The sequence below is a fragment of the Ranitomeya variabilis genome, chromosome 2 (assembly GCF_051348905.1).
Source record: "Ranitomeya variabilis isolate aRanVar5 chromosome 2, aRanVar5.hap1, whole genome shotgun sequence".
In the NCBI taxonomy this organism is placed as follows: domain Eukaryota; kingdom Metazoa; phylum Chordata; class Amphibia; order Anura; family Dendrobatidae; genus Ranitomeya; species Ranitomeya variabilis.
Genome location: NC_135233.1, coordinates 543,012,518 through 543,029,733, shown reverse-complemented (window position 1 = coordinate 543,029,733; position 17,216 = coordinate 543,012,518). Strand labels below are relative to the sequence as shown.

General features: G+C 41.9%; 2 long non-coding RNA genes across 2 annotated transcripts in view; one reads left to right on the top strand and one right to left on the bottom strand.

The window, feature by feature from the left end:
* Positions 1–3,425: 3,425 nt before the first annotated feature.
* On the bottom strand, positions 3,426–9,262 carry LOC143807010 (uncharacterized). The gene is made up of 2 exons (XR_013221616.1): positions 6,327–9,262; positions 3,426–5,098 (listed from the first exon to the last, which is right to left on the bottom strand). It is a non-coding gene; the product is annotated as an uncharacterized LOC143807010 (long non-coding RNA).
* A 3,158-nt stretch (positions 9,263–12,420) lies between these two features.
* LOC143807009 (uncharacterized) overlaps positions 12,421–17,216 on the top strand; it is a 55,505-nt gene continuing 50,709 nt past the window's right edge. The window contains exon 1 of the long non-coding RNA XR_013221615.1: positions 12,421–12,648. This is a non-coding gene — a long non-coding RNA (uncharacterized LOC143807009). The remainder of the gene's footprint in view (positions 12,649–17,216) is intronic.

The following is a 17,216-nucleotide window of genomic DNA, read 5'->3' as shown; positions in this document are numbered from 1 at the left end:
CCAACGATGGCACAGCAGGATCCTGATCGCTGCTGCCTGTCAAACTCAACGATATCGCTAGCCAGGACGCTGCAATGTCACGGATCGCTAGCGATATCGTTCAGTGTGAAGGTACCTTAAGTAAAATAGAAATATACACAAAAATGATCCCCACATAGCATATCACACCATCACACTCACCATTGCTTACAGGCTGTTAACCCCTTTGCGCCATGCGCCGTACTAGTACTGCGCTGCGGGCACTGCATTTGTGCCAGCCGCAGTACTAGTACGGCGCCACCATTTTCCGGTCACCGCGTGGCATCGCGCCGTGATCGGGTTCCGATGGCTGCTGTCCCTGACAGCAGACCATCTCTGCACGTAGCCCCGGGGGGCTGCACCGCCCCCCCGCATCAGCGATCGCTGAACAGCGACATGACAATAAAGTTAAAAAAAAAAAAAAGCATGTGACAGGCTGTGATTGGTGCTGTGTGATGTCGCACCAATCACAGCTGTCACAGTAGGTGGGGTGATCGTCACGTCACCTCACGTGATTAACCCTTATGGCGCTGATTGGCTGAACAATAGCTTCTAGCCAATCAGAGCCAAAGGGGTTAATTGAAAATACCGAACACCGCCCTGCACGCCATCTTTCGCTCAGATTTGGCGTGCAGAGCGGATGTCCAAGCCCCTCTGTCTGACCTGAGTGAAGGAATCCATTAGTGGCCAGTGTGATCAACCCGGCGATCTCCTGCCCTCCTGTGCTGTGTGCTGCTCCAGCTCCATGCTTGTGCTCTCTGCTGAATTTAATTGAATTATTTTGCGCACTTTTTTGCGCTTTTTTTCCCGTGCGCAGCATCCCGCGCAGAGCATTCGTGCTCTTCCTGTGTTTGCAGCGCTCTGATCAGTATCGCTGCTGATCAGAGACTGCGCCACAGGACTTTTTTTTTTAGCTAGTTAGCGTAGCGGACATTGCAGTCTAAGCGACGTCCCTTTTTGGTTTTTTTTTTGAAAAAAAATAGTAGTTGATACAGTGTAGTTTTAGACGTAACAAGGTAGCGTAGCCGGCGTCAGTGTTTGGTGACGTCCCTCCATCCCTGTTCCAGTACCCCCTTCCAATTAAATTTTTAGCGCACTTTTTGCGCTTTTTTTTCCTGTGCGCGGCGTCCCGTGCAGAGCATTCGTGCTCTTCCTGTGTCCGCAGCTCTTTGATCAGTATCGCTGCTGATCAGAGACTGCGCCACAGGACTTTTTCTTTTTTTGGCTAGCTAGTGTAGCGGACTACGCAGTTTAAGCGATGTCCGATTATTATTATTTTTTTAAAAATATTATAATAGTAGTTAGTACAGTGTAGTTTTAGACGTAGATAAGCTGGTGTCACAGCGTTAGTGACGACCGGTCTTTTTTTTTTTTAGAGAAAAAAAAAATTGTACAGAGTAGTTTAGTGGTAGCGTGTTAGTGTAGCCGGCATCACAGCGTTAGTGACGACCAATCATCTTTTAGAAAAAAAAAAATCGTACAGAGTAGTTTTATAGGTAGGGAGGTAGCGTCTTTTTTGCATATAAAAATCTGCTATCGCCGGATAATCTCTAGTGTATTAGGGGAGCGTACGTCACACTGTTAGTGGCGTTCGCTTTTCTTTTGTAAAAAGAATAATTAGTTGTGTCGCCTAATTTTTAGCAAGTGCATTAGGGGAGCGAACGTCACACTGTTAGTGGCATTCGTTTTTTCTTTTGTACAAAGAATAATTAGTTGCGTTGTCTAATTTTTAGCAAGTGCATTAGGGGAGCGTACGTCACACTGTTAGTGGCGTTCGCTTTTCTTTTGTAAAAAGAATAATTAGTTGCGTCGCCTAATTTTTAGCACGTTCATTAGAGGAGCGTACGTCACACTGTTAGTAGCGTTAGTTTTTTCTTTTGTAAAAAGAATAATTAGTTGCGTCGTCTAATTTTTAGCGCGTTCATTAGGGGAGCGTACGTCACACTGTTAGTGGCGTTCGCTTTTCTTTTGTAAAAAGAATAATTAGTTGTGTCGCCTAATTTTTAGCGCGCTCATTAGGGGAACGTACGTCACACTGTTAGTGGCGTTCGTTTTTCCTTTTGCAAAAAAAAAAAAGATTTAGTTGCGTAGGGTTGTTGTTTATAGTTTTTTTATACAAACTTATTTTTTTACATCTGATTTTTCTTTTCATCTTTTTTTCTTGTTTCTTCTACATTTTTTCTCACTACTTGTTTTTTTCTCTCTAATTGGTTATAATAAAGAGTACCCTATACACAAGCCCCACACATTACACGTGTAAAAGCACCACTTACACACACATCCCCAGGGTTTGTGAAAAAAAAATGGCTCATTCGTCAACAAGGCGCTATTCACCAGAGGAGGCTTACGCCATCCTTGCGTCTGACACGGATACAGCCAGTGAGGAAGATCCCACATTCCTCTATTCCTCCTCCTCCTCATCCTCCTCCTCCTCTGGTGAGGAAGGACCCCCAACAAGGCGCCATAGGACCCAGGCAACTCCTGCAGCAATCGATCCCGTATGGATTGCACCCCTGAAAATTTTCAGCCCGTCATTCCGGATTTCAGCAGCAGCTCAGGAATCCAGTTTGACACGACTGGCCTCACTGAAATTGACTTCTTCAAATTCTTTTTCAGTGATGAAATAATAAATCTTATGGTGGCCCAGACGAACCTGCATGCCCAACAATTTTTCACCCAAAATCCCACGTCATCACATGCCAGATGGACCCCGTAAATGCTGCAGAGATTATGACATTTTGGGGAATTGTGCTGCATATGGGCATAATCAAAAAGCCAAAGCTTCGGCAATACTGTAGTACTGACATTCTCTACAGTACACCGGTATTCCGCATGGCCATGAAAAGGACACAATTTGAAGGGATCCAAAAATTTTTGCATTTCAGTGATAATGCACAGTGTCCTCCTCAAGACGATCCAAACTTTGATCGTCTATATAAAATTCGGACAGTGATTGAACACTTCAGCAGAATATTTGCTGAGGCGTACACACCCCAGAGGGACATCGCTATTTATGAATCTCTCATTCACTTCAAAGGGAGGCTACAATTCCGACAGTACCTGTAAGAGGTCCAGTTACGGAATAAAGCTGTACAAACTGTGCGAGAGTATCTCAGGGTACACCCACAGTGGGGTGAGTGGGAAAATTGTGTTGGAATTGCTGCACCCACTGCTGTATAAGGGTTATCACCTCTACATTGACAACTTTTACACCAGCATCCCACTCTTCAAGGCCCTCTCTCCCAGTGGTACAGCTGCATGTGGCAATGTACAATGCTTTTGTGCTGTTCCGATCTACAGGCAATACGGGGGTGTCTTACCGAGTTTTCACTCCGGGAGGGGAAAACCCCTTACTTACGTAGCGCTCACTAATATACTAATTAGGCAAGAAGACTACTAGGTCTCTATTTCGGTAAAACAATTTATATTTTATTAATAATGAAATAAAGTTTAATAATCAACAATTTAAGCTATGATTTGATATATGTACTACAGGCACATGAATTATAACAGTGCTAGCCTAACATTACATGATCATAATCATCATCTATATAATAGAGAAAGTAAGCATCTATATAATTACCAAATATTGTAACATCACTTCCCTGCCGGGGGACTCGACTGATGAGAAGGAAATATTCGGTAACACATCATCACAGAAGTTATGCGTCCATAAAGTCTCCTGGAATGTCCCTACCCCCACCTAAATGCCGTCCTTTTTTATACACTTAAAACTGGATTCAGTTTCGTCATGCGTACTGGCATTTTTCTCATATAACTTATTATTTTACAGATCACGAGCTGTTATTGTACAAATTCCATGCTTATCTTGTTGTTCACCCTTGAGAATATTTTCCTCACACTACAAGAATGCCGCTGCGCATGCGTACATAGCTGTTTATGCCACATCTCCTCATACAATACAAATAAGTCACTCTGAGGGCACTTTCCCGCTTCCATTTTGTCTTGTTTTACTCAGTTAATGGCAATAGATACGTGAAATCACTATCTACACATACATTCAGACATTCTTGTCTCATTTGTATCACAAACGGTCCTTGATATCATGTAACTATTTGCCATTACCATAGGTGACCATTAGGACCTTAGGTCTCCTACAGAACACTTTGTAAGCCATGTAACAGTTTCATATTGACAATATGATAACTATCATCATGACCACTAGGAGTGGGTGGATTACCCAGTCCAACATTTTCTTAGTGGATGGCGAGTACCCAAGAAAAATGTCATACCAATAATGGGAAGTGGCATTGGCTATAACTGAACCCATTTTAACCATTTTATTACTTATAATCGTAGTAGTGATTATATGATTTTTTGCAAACTTTGCATAAACTAAGTGTAATTTACAAGTTTTGCCTTCCAGAGTATCTTCACAGATAGATAAATCATAAGTTTTGTTATTGTTATCAACATAAGGTCCATTGAATTTTGGCATCCAGAAAAATATATTCCCCGGAAGCCCCAACATCAATGGTAATACTACATACCTACACATTACCTGTATTATTCTAAGATAATTCCTCCAATTTGGGTAATACCTCCTAAAATCAGTGGAATATACTTTATCTGTCATATTAAAACACACCATCAATTTTGTTCCATTTAAACAAAATATAAAGCTAGTATCATTCAACCTTCTAGAAGTATAATTAGCGTATACTCGAGATTCGATTAGTCCAGTCGTTAAATTTAATTCTGTCATTTCAGCTTCCCAACATGCTATATTGTCTTCATGTGTTATCTTTACAGTTCCAGTTCCGTTGGTCAAAACAGTACTTGGTCAATACTTCCTTCCTGGATAATTGTATGGAGCCGGTTCTTCAATTACAGGCCCATACATCCATACAGAACTGGTGTTAGATAAAGTTATATTTACAATAGCCAGTATATCACTAAAGTTTTTCCTTCCATCCTTTGTGACATTGTAGACATTCCAATCACCAGGTGACCTCAAAGGTGGCACTTGCTCACTTGTTAATTGGACACCGGGAGTCCATGCTTCAACGATGTCCAAAAATATGCCTCCAAGGATTCCACATACGATTAGGAAGGAAATCTGCAGAAATCAGAACATAACACGTTTATTCCCGCAAATAACATTTTTCCCTGTGGGATATACTCCCATTTTTCTACACCTGGCCTCATGATCAGCAAGGTGCGGTCCCTGCCTACTGCAATTATCTCAGCTTCTGAAGGCGGTCCTTGAGCATTTTGTACCCAAATTTTAGCTCCAACATTAGTTACTTCAGAGGAGCCAAAACCTTTATCTCCTCTTACGGTTAATTCAGTGGGGGCATGACCTTCTTCCCCCAGAGATAAGTTTACGGGTATTAATAACATCTGAGCCATTTTCTGTTTGTTCTCAATGATCAATGGCTCTGTTCCCAAATTTAACATCAATACTTTAATCTCTCCTTGATAATCTGCATCAATAATTCCTCCCACCACTATGGCCCCTTTTAGAGCAAAACTAGAACGAGTTGCCAACTGGCCATAATGTCATTTGGGCATTTGACAACCCAATCCAGTGGAAATTGGAACCACCTTACCTGAAGGAATGACTGTCTAGTGCACTCAAATCCAGTCCGGCTGATAGGGGTGTTGCCCTTTCAGGGATCCTGGCCTCTTCATGTATTTTCCAGTAGATAATAGTCTCTACTACATGTCCTTCATGTATTGTAAGATTGGGTGTCAACATCCTCATCAGAGGAGACATGGAATTAGTTATGGGCCTATTGTTTATTATCTGGAAGGCATCACTTAGATTATCCCTCCATTGCCCGAATGAAGTGTCAGATTGGTTCAACTTTTTTAGGGTGACCTTTAGTAACCCATTCATTCTCTCTACTAACCCTGCTGCTTGAGGGTAATAAGGCATGTGATATACCCATTGAATGTTGTGTTCCATAGCATAGTCTTTGACTTGTTGTCCAGTAAAATGTGACCCATTATCTGTCTGTACTTGAAGTGGGACCCCATAATACTGTGTTATGATTTCTAAAGTTCTCAGTGTACTCCATTGTGTAGCTGCCTTGCATGGGAAACCTACCATCAGGCCTGAGTATGTGTCTACTGCGGTACAGACATACTTACACCCTCTGCTCCCTGGTAGTGGCCCTATAAAGTCCATTTTCCAAATTTGTGCAGGTAATTGTCCCCTCCCTATGTGTCCCATTACTGTGTGTGGCACCTCTCTCCTTTGGGAATGTTGACAAACAGGACACTGTGCAATAATTTGTTTTATTATGTCCATAGTGAGGGGAACTCCTCTTTCCTGGGCCCACCTGTAAGTGGCTTTTTCTCCCAGGTGTTCACTTTTCTGATGTGCCCAAACGGCCGTACCGTGAAGCCATGTTTCTTTTGCTTTATCGGTTTCCGCTGTTGTTTGTCGAATGGCAGCTGCTCTATCTGCTTCAGAATTAAACAAACGTTCAAGTGAATCAGCAGGTACATGTGCATCAACATAAAAAAACAGTGGTAGGCGTGGTTTGCATTATTTCTTCAATACTCTCCCACACCTCTTTCCCCCAAACTTCTTTTCCATGGATAAGCCACCCATATTTTTTCCACCCCATCGTCCAGGTAGCTAGTCCATTTGCTACTGACCAAGAGTCTGTATACAAGTGACATTCACGTCCTTGCTCAAAACTCAGAGCTAAGAAAATTGCATATAATTCCGCATATTGACTGCTCTTACCATGACCTTCCATTTTTATATGTTTTTCCAATTAGGAACTGGGAAATTGATTATTGTCTGTCTAGCTTTAGGCAAGATTTCCTATGTCCTTTGTTCCATTGAATTCCTAAAAATTTCACCACTTGGGCAGGTCCTTGGACCTTCAACAACAGTTAGATAAGTAATGATACTTATGTGATCACTTATTCATACATGCTCATTCAGGGATTGTTTTTTTTCTTTTTTTTTTTTTCCTTCACTTTTCAGTTGATTTTTACAAGAAGAAAATCCCTTATCTCAATCACTCCACCTAGTTCAGCTCAAACTGAGTTGAATAATGTCTCATTGACATACATACATACATACAAGGCTCACACAGCCTGCCTATTTTGCACTTTGGAATTAACACATTAACTCTATATAAATAAAACTGCAGCAGTGTCCACTGACACTTTGAAAGCACTTCAAGGCCAAACAACAAAAACCACGGCCTTATACAAAATACAGCTTCATATAATGTACTGCCAATTCAAAATGACCAAAATAACAACACTGCACAGAGCCTATCCCAGCTCTGTATTACACACTTATACAAATACACAACCAATTAATATATTGACAGATATTACAGATGAGATCTTATTTCTCTATAAAACATTCATCCTGGACCTTCATAATCATGCATCCTAACTAACCATGCAATTTCTGTTTCTCCAGGTTTTTGTTTAAACTGGGTTAAGATGCTATCTACTTCATTTTGAGTATAATCCTCAGTTGAGATCCTGGTTCAAGTATGGGGAACACCTCGTTCCACCATAATGGGCTGTCCGTCATCTCCAAATTGAAGGTGACCAGCTGCATCACGGGCTTGCTCCCGGATTATTTCATTTTCCGTCCTTATTATTTTTTTTCCTTTTCGTTTACGGTATTTATTTTAAGCAACTTTAATAGCAGCTTTTTCTGCTACACCCTGATAGTGTTCCAACTTATCTTTTAGTAATTTTTTTTGCATTCCAGCACTACCCGTCTTCCTTCAGATTCAATCAACCTCTGTTCAGCTTTTTTTTCAACAACAAAGAGTTCTTCTTGTGAACTGCTCTATAGGCGGTGGCCAACACCCAATAGAGACACTGCATCACCTGCCTTGGCAGGGACACCCTCGAGTAACTTAACAACATCGAGGGGTTAACTGCATCACCCGCCCTTGCGGGGACCCCCCTGAGTACATTAACAACATCAGTGGGTTCACTACCCTTGAGCTTACTAGACCACTGTTCCGCTAGTCCAGAACTGCTCAATTCATGTGCCAATATATTATACGGTGCCTCGGTCCAACCGGGCACGTCCACAACATCCTCCTGCTTTTCCTTTCGTTTCTCAAACATTGTAACAAAAACTTGGCAAAATGCCAAATGCTAATTTTTTGCACGAAGAATTATCAATCAAAACATATCACTTTGATAAAAACAGAACTTCAAAATTATGTTCAGACAAAAAGTTATAAAGATTTCTAAAAATTGGCTTTGCGCCAAAAAGAAATAATCTTCCAGCAACTTAACAATTTCCTTTGTCTAGACAATCAAACTTACAAAAATCCATCTATTATCTATCACAAAATTCTTTTTAACAAAAAAAAACTTGCTTTCATAAAATCCTGCCGACTACGCCAATTTATGTCTTACCGAGTTTTCACTCCGGGAGGGGAAAACCCCTTACTTACGTAGCGCTCACTAATATACTAATTAGGCAAGAAGACTACTAGGTCTCTATTTCGGTAAAACAATTTATATTTTATTAATAATGAAATAAAGTTTAATAATCAACAATTTAAGCTATGATTTGATATATGTACTACAGGCACATGAATTATAACAGTGCTAGCCTAACATTACATGATCATAATCATCATCTATATAATAGAGAAAGTAAGCATCTATATAATTACCAAATATTGTAACATCACTTCCCTGCCGGGGGACTCGACTGATGAGAAGGAAATATTCGGTAACACATCATCACAGAAGTTATGCGTCCATAAAGTCTCCTGGAATGTCCCTACCCCCACCTAAATGCCGTCCTTTTTTATACACTTAAAACTGGATTCAGTTTCGTCATGCGTACTGGCATTTTTCTCATATAACTTATTATTTTTCAGATCACGAGCTGTTATTGTACAAATTCCATGCTTATCTTGTTGTTCACCCTTGAGAATATTTTCCTCACACTACAAGAATGCCGCTGCGCATGCGTACATAGCTGTTTATGCCACATCTTCTCATACAATACAAATAAGTCACTCTGAGGGCACTTTCCCGCTTCCATTTTGTCTTGTTTTACTCAGTTAATGGCAATAGATACGTGAAATCACTATCTACACATACATTCAGACATTCTTGTCTCATTTGTATCACAGGGGGGGACCTTCCTTCAGTTTCAGGAGGTAGTCATCAAGGCCCTAATGTTTGGCACTCAGGGAGGTGAGGGCCCCAGTACTTCTGAATCTGATAGTGCCCGTATTGTTCCAGGTCAACATTTCCCAGGACAGGTTCCCCAAACAGCGAGGACAGGACGATCACAAAAACGGTGCAGAGTATGTTTCAAGAGGGGAATCCGAAAGGACACAATTTACCATTGTGAAACCTGCCCTGAGAAACCTGGCCTTTGCATTAAGGATTGCTTCAAAGCATACCACACGTCCACAAATTAATAAAATTAGTTTATACCCTGTTGACACAACACACGTTTATTATCTGATGTACCCCGCACATCTTACACATACCGCCACATTATAAATTCATACACCAGTAAAACCAAAAGAATTATAATCAATACTATAAAACTATGCCTCTAGATATACTCCTTCAGGGGTGTAGTTTCCAAAATGGGGTCACTTGTGGAGGATTTCCACTGTTTAGGCACATCAGGGGCTCTGCAAACACAACATGACACCTGCAGACCATTCCATCAAAGTCTGCAATCCAAAACGTCACTTATTCCATTCCGAGCCCCGACGTGTGACCAAACAGTGGTTTTTCCCCACATATGGGGTATCAGCGTACTCATGAAAAATTGCACAACATCTTTTTCTGTCTATTTTGTCCTATAACCCTTGGGAAAATAAAAAAATCGTAGCTAAAAGATCATTTTTGTGGAAAAAGTGTGTTTTATTTTTTTTCACGACTTATCGTTATAATTTTTGGTGAGGCACTTGGAGGTTTACGGTGCTCACCACATATCTAAATAAATTCCTTAGGAGGTCCAGTTTCCAAAATGGGGTCACTTGTGGGAGATTTCCACTGTTGAGGCACATCAGGGGCTCTGCAAACGCAACATGACGCCCGCAGACCATTCCATCAAAGCCTGCAATCCAAAACGTCACTTATTCCATTCCGAGCCCCGACGTGTGCCCAAACAGAGGTTTTTCCCCACATATGGGGTATCGGCGTACTCATGAAAAATTGCACAACATCTTTTTCTGTCTACTTTGTCCTATAACCCTTGGGAAAATAAAAAAAATGGTAGCTAAAAGATCATTTTTTGTGGAAAAAAATGTGTTTTATTTTTTATCACGACTCGTTATAATTTTTGGTGAGGCACTTGGAGGTTCACGGTGCTCATCACATAGCTAGATAAGTTCCTTGAAGGGTCTAGTTTCCTAAATGGGGACACTTGTGGTGGTTTTCCACTGTTTAGGTACATCAGGGGCTCTCCAAACGCGACATGGTGTCCGATCTCAATTCCAGCCAATTTTGGTTTGAAAAAGTCAAATGACGCTCCTTCCCTTATGAGCCCTGCCGTGCGCCCAAACAGTGGTTTTCCGCCACATATGGGGTATCAGTGTATTCAGGAGAAATTGCACAACAACTTTAGTGGTCCATTTTCTCCTTTTACACTTGTGAAGATAAAAAAAATTGTTGCTAAAAGATCATTTTTTTGGGAAAAAATTTGATTTTTTTATTTTCACGCTTCTATGTTCTAAACTTCTGTGAAACACCTGGGGGTTCAAAGTGCTTACAACATAGCTAGATAAGTTCCTTGAAGGGTCTAGTTTCCCAAATGGGGACACTTGTGGCAGTTTTCCACTGTTTAGGTACATCAGGGGCTCTCCAAACGCGACATGGTGTCCGATCTCAATTCCAGCCAATTTTGGTTTGAAAAAGTAAAATGGTGCTCCTTCCCTTCCAAGCCCTACCGTGCACCCAAACAGTGGTTTTCCCCAACATATGGGGTATCAGTGTACTCAGGAGAAATTGCACAACAACTTTAGTGGTCCATTTTCTCCTTTTACACTTGAAGATAAAAAATTGTTGCTAAAAGATCATTTTTGGGGAAAAAATGTGATTTTTTATTTTTATGCCTCTACGTTCTAAACTTCTGTGAAGCACCTGGGGGATCAAAGTGCTCACCACATAGCTAGATAAATTCCTTGAAGGGTCTAGTTTCTAAAATGGGGTCACTTGTGGCGGTTTTCCACTGTTTAGGTACATCAGGGGCTCTCCAAACGCGACATGGTGTCCGATCTCAATTCCAGCCAATTTTGGTTTGAAAAAGTCAAATGGCGCTCCTTCCCTTCCGAGCCCTGCCGTGCGCCCAAACAGTGGTTTTCCCCCACATATGGGGTATCAGTGTATTCAGGAGAAATTGCACAACAAGTTGTCCATTTTCTCCTTTTACCCTTGTGAAAAATAAAAAAAATGTTGCTAAAAGATCATTATGTGAAAAAAAAGTTAAATGTTCTTTTTTTCCTTCCACATTCCGTTAATTCCTGTGAAGCACCTGAAGGGTTAATAAACTTCTTGAATGTGGTTTTGAGTACCTCGAGGGGTGTAATTTTTAGAATGGTGTCACTTTTGGGTATTTTAAATCATATAAGCCCCTCAAAGTGACTTCAAATGTTATGTGGTCCCTAAAAAAATGGTTTTGTAAAGGTTGTTGAAAAAATGAGAAATTGCTGGTCAACTTATAACTCCCTAACAAAAAAAATTTGGTTCCAAAATTTTCCTGATGTAAAGTAGACATGTGGAAAATGTTATTTATTAACTAATTTGTGCGATATGAGTCTCTGATGCAACGGTATACAAATTCAAAGTTTGAAAATTGCAAAATTTTCACCAAATTTCAGTTTTTTCACAAATAAATGCAAGTAATATCAAAGAAATTTTGCCACTATCATAAAATACAATATGTCACGAGAAAACAATGTCAGAATCACCAGGATCCATTGAAGCGTTTCAGAGTTATGACCTCATAAAGTGACAATGGTCAGAATTGTAAAAATTGGCCCTGTCACTTAGGTGAAAACAGGCTTCGGGGTGAAGGGGTTAACAGCCAACAACTGCATTCACAATTTTACAGAATAAATAGCAGTAATCTGCCAGCAGTAATTTCTGACTCAGTGCCTTGAGGTTTAGATTAATCATACTTAGAATAGACCAGTATTATCAGATCAGTGGGACTCTTCACACCCCATAAAGATCAGCACAAGTGCTGTAAGAATGAGTCACAGCACTTGTGCAAGCACTAGGTGTAGAGTAGAAGGGAAGACCGGGCTGCCAGGGCTGCTGAAATGCTGGGTCCAAAACTGCTGGGGCCGAGCCTCTTGTTCCTCGGGGAAACGAGATTGCAACTGGAGCAAGCCAGTAACCAGGGTGAAGGGGGCGTGACCAGTTGGGGCGAGGTAAATGGCATGCACTGGGCAGAGCATTGCAGCGCAGCCCTTCAGGTGACGGCGGCTGCTCAAAGAGGCATGCTCTGAGAGGAATCCTGCGGAGAGCTCTATTCTTTTGCTCTACAGATATATGGACTAGGGGATCAGCGGGCAAAACCGGAGACCTCCTGCTGCCGCCAGAAGTAGGACCGTGTGCTGGGCGAGGACGCTAGCATGCACCACACCGACCGCCACCAGCATCCTGCTACCCATGGGACCTTCAGTGAGTGACAGGCTGCGGAGCCACGATAAGTGAACTGTTAATCAGAGGCTGTTAGTTAAACAACCATTTATTCAGTTTAGTTTTGTACCCTCTTACCCTGCTATCTCCCTGCGCGGAGTTCCCTATACTGTTGACTAATTAAATATAGTTACCCCCTGCTCTGCAGCATTTGTGTAACTGCATCCCAGCACCTGCATATTACATTTGGCGCAGTCGGCAGGATGCAGTCCGTGGACACAGATGCTGCAGACCAGTCCTCTATGTGTACCCCCAGGCAGGGCCGATTTTAGGCAAAATGGGGCCCTAGGCAAAAGCTTAAAATGGGGCCCCAAATGCTAACATATTGAACATCACACAGAAGCATTTCTGTTGTATTTTCATGTGCTGAGTTCAGGCCGCTAAACGATTGTGATCGACAATAATGAAGTCGTTCAACACTTGTTTCCCGGACTCTTTACACCAACTGAGAAAGAATGATGGGAACAGAATGATCACTATTAAATCAATCTGTCCCCATATGGTATCATATTATCAGCAGCACATCTACAGTTTACACCAGCGATGTGCTGCTGAGAACAATAATTTCTGTTCCGGCATAAACAATTCGATCACTCGATGAATATGCAGCATTTTGCTTGTTTAGTCCTCCACATAGTATAATGTGCACCACAGTCCTGCATATTGTAACATGCACACCCCATAGTCCTCCATATAATATAATACACTCCCCATTGTCCTCCATATAGTATAATACACTCCTGATAGTCCTCCATATAGTATAATGCATTCCCCATAGTCCTCCATATAGTATTATACATTCCCCATAGTCCTCCATATAGTATTATACACTCCCCATAGTCCTCCATATAGTATAATACACTCCCCATAGTCCTCCATATAGTATTATACACTCCTCATTACTCCATATAGTATAATACACTCCTCAGTCCTCCATATATTAAAATACACTACTCAGTCCTCTGTTATGACCCCAGTGGACAGGGTCTCAGAGGTACGTGTAAGTCTGCGAGATACAAAAATCCAGCTCATAGGGCAGTGGTAACTGGGTTGACCAAATATCTACTCCTAACGCCAACACTAGAAGTAGCCAGGGATCATGCCTACGGTGATCGCTAGATGACTCGCGCCAGCCGGAGAATCTAACTACCCCTAGGAGAAGAAAACAAAGACCTCTCTTGCCTCCAGAGAAAGGGACCCCAAAGCAAGATACAAGCCCCCCACAAATAATAACGGTGAGGTAAGAGGAAATGACAAACACAGAAATGAACCAGGTTCAGCAAAGAGAGGCCAGCTTACTAATAGCAGAATAAAGCAAGATAACTTATTTGGTCAACAAAAACCCTATAAAAATCCACGCTGGGAATTCAAGAACCCCCGAACCGTCTAACGGTCCAGGGGTAGAACACCAGCCCCCCTAGAGCTTCCAGCAAAGGTCAGGATACAGATTGGAACAAGCTGGACAAAAATACAAAACAAAACAAAAGCAAAAAGCAAGGAAGAGACTTAGCTTTAACAAGCAGGAACCAGGATCAGTACACAAGAGCACAACAGATTAGCTCTGATTTCAACGATGCCAGGCATTGAACTGAAGGTCCAGAGAGCTTATATAGCAACGCCCCTGAACTAACGGCCCAGGTGAGCATATAGGAGAAGACAGAAGCTCCAGAGTCAAATCACTAATGACCACTAGATGGAGCAAAACGCAAATTCACAACAGTCCTCCATATAGCATAATACACTCATAGTCCTCCATATAGTATAATATACTCCTCAGTCCTCCATATATTATAATACACTCCTCAGTCCTCCATATAGTATAATACACTCCTCGTAGTCCTCCATATAGTATAATACACTCCTCATAGTCCTCCATATATTAAAATACACTGCTCAGTCCTCCATATAGCATAATACACTCCTCATAGTCCTCCATATAGTATAATACACTCCTCAGTCCTCCATATAGTATAATACACTGCTCAGTCCTCCCCATAGTATAATACACTCCTCAGTCCTCCATATATTATAATACACTCCTCAGTCTTCCATATAGTATAATACACTCCTCAGTCCTCCATATAGTATAATACACTTCTAAGTCCTCCATATAGTATAATACACTCCTCAGTCCTCCATATAGTATAATACACTGCTCAAAGTGCTCCATATAGTATAATGCACCCTCATAATCCTCCATATAGTATAATACACTCCTCAGTCCTTCATATAGTATTATACACTCTTCATAGTCCTCCATATATTAACATACACTGCTCAGTCCTCCATATAGTATAATACTCGCCTCATAGTCCTCCATATAGTATAATACACTTCCCATAGTCCTCCATATAGTATAATACACTCCTCACAGTGCTCCATGTAGCATAATACACTACTCAGTTCTCCATATAGTATAATACACTCCTCACTCCTCCATATAGTATAATGCACTCCTCATAGTGCTTCATATAGTATAATGCACCGCCGTAGTCATCCATGTAATACAATTCACTCCCCATAGTATAATGCACTCCATAGTTCTTCATATAGTATAATGCATTCCCCATAGTCCTCCATATAGTATTATACATTCCCCATAGTCCTCCATATAGTATTATACACTCCCTATAGTCCTCCATATAGTATAATACACTCCCCATAGTCCTCCATATAGTATTATACACTCCTCATTACTCCATATAGTATAATACACTCCTCAGTCCTCCATATATTAAAATACACTACTCAGTCCTCTATATAGCATAATACACTCATAGTCCTCCATATATTATAATACACTCCTCAGTCTTCCATATAGTATAATACACTCCTCAGTCCTCCATATAGTATAATACACTTCTAAGTCCTCCATATAGTATAATACACTCCTCAGTCCTCCATATAGTATAATACACTGCTCAAAGTGCTCCATATATTAACATACACTGCTCAGTCCTCCATATAGTATAATACACTCCTCAGTCCTCCATATAGTATAATACACTGCTCAAAGTGCTCCATATATTAACATACACTGCTCAGTCCTCCATATAGTATAATACACTCCTCAGTCCTCCATATAGTATAATACACTGCTCAAAGTGCTCCATATAGTATAATGCACCCTCATAATCCTCCATATAGTATAATACACTCCTCAGTCCTTCATATAGTATTATACACTCTTCATAGTCCTCCATATATTAACATACACTGCTCAGTCCTCCATATAGTATAATACTCACCTCATAGTCCTCCATATAGTATAATACACTTCCCATAGTCCTCCATATAGTATAATACACTCCTCACAGTGCTCCATGTAGCATAATAAACTCCTCAGTTCTCCATATAGTATAATACACTCCTCACTCCTCCATATAGTATAATGCACTCCTCATAGTGCTTCATATAGTATAATGCACCGCCATAGTCATCCATGTAATACAATTCACTCCCCATAGTATAATGCACTCCATAGTTCTTCATATAGTATAATGTATTCCCCATAGTCCTCGATACAGTATAATGCAGCTACCTCACAAGAGTATAATGCAGCCCCGCCATTCAATATAATGTAACCCCCATAGAATATAATGCAGCCCCCTCATAGTAAAATGCAATCCCTCCATACAGGGGCAGTGAGAAAGACAAGGGCAAATGGTGATTAGGGGGCAGGAGAAAGGACACAAGGGGGCTGGGGGGGAAACAGGCACAAGGGGGACACAGGGGGCTAGGGAGCAAGGAAGACAGGCACAAGGGGAAACACGGGGGCTAGGAGGCAGAGGAGAAGGGCACAAGGGGACCCATGGGAACTAGTGGGGGGGAGACTGACATAAGGGAAGAAGGGAAACTGACACAAGGGGATACACGGGGACTAGTGGGCCAGGGAGACTGACAAGAGGATACACGGGGACTAGTGGGCAAGGGAGACTGACACAAGGAGACACACATGGACTAGTGGGCAAGGGAGACTGACATAAGGGGACAAGGGAGACTGACACAAGGGGGCACACGGGGACTAGTGGGCAAGGGAGTCTGACATATGGGGACTAGTGGGCAAGGGAGTCTGACACACGGGGACTAGTGGGCTAGGGAGTCTGACACAAGGGAACACACGGGGACTAGTGGGCAAGGGAGACTGACACAAGTGGGCACACGGGGACTAGTGGGCAAGGGAGACTGACACAAGGGGACACACGGCGACTAGTAGGCAAGGGAGACTGACACAAGGGGACACACGGGGACTAGTGGGCAAGGAAGACTGACACAAGGGGACACACGGGGACAAGGGACACAAGCACAAGGAGACAAGGTAGACAGACACAAGGGGACTCAAAGGGACTAGGAGGAAGGGGAGATGGCACAAGGGGACACACGAGGACTAGGGGGCAAGGGAGACAGGCACAAGAGGACACAAGGGGACTCAGAGGGCAGAGTAGATAGGGACGCACAGGGAGATGGGGCTGCAAGGGGACAGGGGAAGACAGGGGGAGACATAGGAGCAGGGAAGAAGGGGGCACAGGCATTATGAGGACAGGGTAGAT